The following is a 6,000-nucleotide window of genomic DNA, read 5'->3' as shown; positions in this document are numbered from 1 at the left end:
GCCGCGCACAGTGACATGCTATCATTCTCAAAGCTGCGGCGATTATGCAGGGCTCTCCGGAAGGATTAGTCATTTAATTCCCTAATGATAAAAATACAGTATCTTCCTTATGTTAACGGCACATATCATGGTGTATTAAAGGTTGTCTGAATTCGCCCTCAAGGGATTTAAATGTTGCCCCTTTGCTTTCTGCACGACATATGAGAGGATATGGCTCATTAGTTCATGTCTCGAAGTTGTCTAGTTCTCATTGGTCACATGGTGCCACAGGTTAATTAGGCAACTCTGATGATGACCTCACCCCAATTCTGGTTTTGTGTTGTCGCCTAATAGAAATATTTAGAAAGAAGCAGCTATTATGTGATATAGGCCTATACTCAATTATTGTTCTGTAAACTAGTAAAAGCACTGTAATGTCCAACAGGAACAATGCAGATGTTTATTCTTCTTCTTCTCTATTAATGTGACGCAGACAGGAAACACTTTTACTGAATTGGATAGTACACAAGGGTAGTCTAATCTCTATATAACACTGTGGTTAAGGGTGGACACATAAGCTAACTATACATGATTCATAACACAGGCATCTACACATATCACACAAACAGAAATACACGCTAATATTGACACAAGAAGGAAGACACGAGTGCATTCTAGAATGATCAAACATTAACAATCTCACTAGATTTGCACAGCCTTCTGGGACCCCTACGTAACATACACACACATGCAGACGTGCGCAACCCCCCTGTATGCTACAGTACAAAAACTCACAGTAAGTAGGCTAGGCTACATAATATTTACTCATTTCAGGTAATGTTCGCTTCCACTCAAGCAAAACTATGAGGGGAAAGAGAAGCTGGGTCTAAGTACCATATTCACCTCTGTCTGTGAGTGGTGAAGCAGGAAGAGATCATGTATCTTTGAAGTAATGGTAGACACAAGGCTGTTTTGACTGTTCAACCATTACTGAGACTTGTGCAGGGAATAAGAAGTAATTTGCAACACAACAGAATAGAACAGAACAGACGAGCAAGTAACCACAGCATACTGGGTACCATAGCAACAGCAGGGTACTGCCGTTTAGTAGTCAGGCTCTTCTTGGTGTTTCTACTCTCAGCAACAGAGGAAGAGAGAAAACCAAAAGGGAAGCAGAGAGGGAGCGACCGATAGAGATGGAGAGACAACCACACACTGCTTAGGCCATGTGAAGCGCCAAGCGATGGGGCTGAAAATGAGTCACGGAGGATGATGAATGTATTCTGTGTGATCCTCTACTTTCTCCACGGAGGCTCCTAATGATTGCCACAGAAGTGGCCCCACAGTGCTGAGGCAGTCTTGTCACATGTGCTTTTGTCTTTGAACGTAGTGTACATGGGGAGAGGGTAATCCCCATACTATAACAGGCCTATACTTGAAAGGCAGAGCTGAATATAGTAACACATGTTGATGGTGGCTATGATGACAGTTTTTAAATTAACTCGCCGTCGGGCCCAGACTGAAGTTCACAGTTGGCCTGCTGCTACACTCTTGTGCAGTTTGGGCTGTTGGACCTGAATAAACTGACACGCTTGTTGTTCAAAATTCACTTGCAGTGGTCAGATATATAATAAGTGCCAGTCATGTGACTGCTACATTCATTGTGTTAATCTTTAAAATAAAGGTACATTTCCTTGCCGAAAAGATCCCTAACCCTAGAGACATGGACACATAACCTCTCATACATACTCAATCCTGACTCCAACAAATATGGCCACTCTCACCTAGGCATACACATGCACACAAAACAACAGCTCTCTGCCTGTGTGTTGGAGGCTGCGTTAATGAGCAGGCAGGGAAGGGAGCTGTGAGCAATGTGTCTGTGGGGGAGTGTGGGAGGCCCTCTCACTGGGCAACAGTGAGCATCAGCAGGTAAGGGGGACGCTGGGGACTGTATTCTCCCCTTAAGTAGGTCAAGTGAACACACAGATCACCACTATGCACTGTATAACACACAGACACACACACACACACTCACACAGACACACACACACACACACACACTGTGAGCGTATTTGATGGCAGCATGGTGCAGAAGCTTTATGGTTTGAGTAAGTGCTGTTGCCTCACCAAGGTCTGCAGTTCAGGAATATTCCTGAAACTTTTAGAAGGCATTCATTCACTAGACGCTTATTGATCTTTCACTGGTGTGGGGTGTCCACTGAAACCAGGGGTGCGGACCACAGTCATGTTTCGCTTGATGCCACTGTGTCCATTAGTGACTGGAGATCGATGTGCAGTATGGACAGATCTGCAGCTGAGTGGGGACCTGCTCCCGGCCCCTGCATTGATGGAGAGAGGGAGAGGGTTGTGTTAATGAGCTGTGCTCAGGCCTTTGAGTGGGTGTGTGCGCAGGAATCGGCTCCATCAGTTCTGGGTAATTGGCTGGTCTGAGACCTACGGAGCGAGAGCTGGTCTCAGGGCGGAAATCTCAGGACTGGTACTTTAAAATCTCTACCTTCTCTTTCTCTTTTTTTCTTTCTCTCTCTTTTTTCATTTGCTCTCTCTCTCTTTGTCTCAGTGTGTGTGGAGGCAGGACTTTGTTTTGTATGTTTTGCTTAGCAGTATGCAGGATCACATATACATGAGCTTTGTACTCAGTATGTTTCTCATGTATATCGATGTTGTGTGTGTGTGTGTGTGTGTGTGTGTGTGTTTGTGTGTGTGTGTGTGTGTGTGTGTGTGTGTTTCTGTGCGTATGTGTGAGGGAGTGTTATAGTTGCAGAATTTTTCTACACACAACACACAGCACACAGAACTCATGGAGCTGGAAAGCCCTTAAGCTTCCCCTCTCAGCTATCAGGACCACTGCCTGAAGAGCATAACAACCCCACATGTGTGTGTGTGTGTGTGTGAGAGAGTACTCATACATGTATGTGTATCTGTGTGGGTGGTACAGTGTAACAGGTTAGAAAGAGACCAAAGTTCATTATGTTGCTTAGAAATTAAAGCAATTAGCTTATGAGCCTATGAATATGCATGGTTACTGTGCCATAGTGAGGACTCAAGCCAACAGACAGGACACAGAATGATGAGGTCATTTGTTGTGTGTGTGTGTGTGTGTGTGTGTGTGTGTGTTCATATACTTCTGTGTGTGTGTACATCCAGTCCTCAGCTGTCACTCTCCCATGTGTGCACTCTTTCTGCTGAGGAGGCAACAGGCCTCTTAACAGATGACCAAATGTTAGATACACCCTCCATACTGACTCTTCCCTCTTCCCTCCCCCTCTATGTGTGTGCCTGTCCCCTTTCTATTTCCATGACAACTTTATTTTTGTATTTTTTTCTGTGGTGCACACTTGTGCATAGAGAGTCCCACAGCCCCTGTGGACATGTCTTCAAATAAAATGTTCACTCTATGAAAGGGATGAGTTTGCATAGACTAAATGGGCTTCCTTTGATATTTCTGCCCAACTGGTCAAAATTAACATACAAATGTATTAGGCTACAAATAAAACTTCCTGCGAGTTAGGACGGCTTTGTACCCGGGCGGAAAGTGTTCAAACAACTTGGAAAGTATTCAATTTTACTCTAATAGACAAAGTTTACAACAACAAAGATTGGCCATCCGCTTCCCGAATGCTGGAAACGGTTGCCAGGTCGTATCCACGGTGATTCCTCTCCATCGTTCCGCGACGACAGACTGTGTGTAGGAAGCTCTGAAGTGGATGGGTGAACATGCACAGGGCTTTCTTTCCTGAGCTGTGGGCGATGGAAGAGGCGCGGGGGGATCGGGTAGCAGATTTTCTCCGCCTTTCCATTCATTAGAGAGCCAGCGGGGAATGTGGCGTGCTGCCGAAGGGAGACGTATTTTTTTCTAACGTGGTCGCGACTTTTTGCAGAAGCAGCCATTACAGGAATGTCCTGCGCTCCGCATGCTGCCACGGGGCTGCTCTGGTTTTGCGGAGGTGTGAGGAGGACGCGGTCCACTCGGCTGTTTGCGCATTCTGTGCCTGTGAGATCATCCTCCTGTTCCTGATGACACAACTGACAGACACGCGATCACTTCTTTTAGACAGTCACGGCAGACGCTGTGTTTATGATTGGCCACCTCACTTCACAAGTCACTTAATGACTTTGTAGGGAGTGAAGGGCAAGGGATGTAATCCTCCCTACCTTATTATAAACTTGCCAATCAGATGACATCACAGAGGAGCTATGACTTTCCCTGTGCTATTTGACCATACCAGGGCCATATTAGATGGAATGGAATGTAAAATATTATATGATTCTGAAAGGAACCAGAAGGTTGTCTGCAGGAGAGACCGTTGAGATTTGTTTTGCTTCTGGTGTGTACATGACATGGTTGTATCAGGCAGTGTGAGTTTGCCCTGTTGTGTTTTGGTGTGGATGGTATAGTTAAGAATTAATTTGTTGTTACTTGAATGCTCACATGGCTTGTCACAAGTGTAGGCATGTGTGTATGTGTTTTAGAAGAGAGAGAGAGAGAGATAAAGCGAGAGATTCATGTTGGCCTATCTTTAGAGTGCGAGGAGCAGCAAACTTGGCTAGTGCTCAGCTTGTTGCCATGGAGACTTTTGTACCTGCCGGAGGCTGGTGCTGGCTGAGTGTGAGTGACGAGAGGAAGTGCTGATGATCCATCCATGTGCCGCTCATACACGCACACACACACACACACACACACACACACACACACACACACACACACACACCACAGACACTAACACACGCACACCCACACACACACACACACACACACACACACAAAACAGACACATTCTACACACACAACCAGACACAGAGTGGTCTCTCCCTCACTCTCTCATATACACAGGCAGACAGAGAGAACTACTACAAAGAGTATTTTCATGTTCAATAAACAGAGCATTGTATCACTAGGCTGCATTGATCAAACACACACATGACACACCACACCACAACACACCGCACACCCCCGTACCACTGGGTACTCACCACAAACCACCCTCACCCTCACAAGCACGCTGCATAATCCATAATCCACCCACTCACCACAAGCCTGTTTCCCACACTACAACCCACACATGTTACCCCGGCTGATTTCTTAGCATGTTTTTGCAAAAATCTGTTCACCCAGGTTCTGATTTGTCCATACACTGAGGCACACACCCTGACTCAGTATGGCTTTCATAATGGGCTCATAGAGACATCAACAGAGGTGCTCAAACATGCCTGTGTATAATAGCCTGCTATAAAAATGAAGACATCAAAGACAGCTGTTTGCCACTTTAGTGGATGAGGTTGCCTAGAGCAAACTTACAATACATTTCTCTCTTATGTTCTCCTCAAAATGAGTGCTGTGATTGTGATTTTCACTGTGTCAGGTTCTGTCAGTTGAGCTTTTGTAATGCTTTTGGAATTGAGGGAGGGTGTCCTAAGGAAGAAAAACAAACACATTCTTGACCGAGCTGGTGCTTGTTTACTGACGGCCGATAAGGCAGACTCATTACAAAGTTCAGCCATGCCCGCTATGGTAAACACTGCTCCAGCAGACTGGGTCATCCCTGGTCATAACTGTTCTCAGACCTGTACTACTGTCCCTCTGTGCCACTTCATTAGGAGGACACAGGCTAGAGTAATGGGCAGGCTCTGTGTGCTGGTCCGGTCCTTTGAAGCTAATTTTGGCTTGGGGTAATTTGCTAATTGTGCACCAGCACTAGTGCCTGTGCCTGTGCATGTCCATCAGAGAGGGGACAGCTGATCAAAGAGAGTGTGTGTGTGTATGTGTTTGTGTGTGTGTGTGTGTGTGTGTGTGTGTGCAGGTGCTGTTGTCTGTGCATGTTTAAATGTGTCTATAATGGGCGTCTGTGTGTCAGGAGGTGTGTGTGTTTGAAAACACATGTATGTGGGTGTGTGTACATGCAGGCTTGTGTGTGCATGCGTGTGTGTGAGTGTGAAGTCATGAGACGGGTATTGTTTGGCAGTGTTGTGCCGGTTCACACATGGTTGGGCTTCTCTACT

Source organism: Clupea harengus, chromosome 17 (assembly GCF_900700415.2).
Source record: "Clupea harengus chromosome 17, Ch_v2.0.2, whole genome shotgun sequence".
NCBI classification, from domain to species: domain Eukaryota; kingdom Metazoa; phylum Chordata; class Actinopteri; order Clupeiformes; family Clupeidae; genus Clupea; species Clupea harengus.
This window is presented reverse-complemented; position numbering follows the sequence as displayed.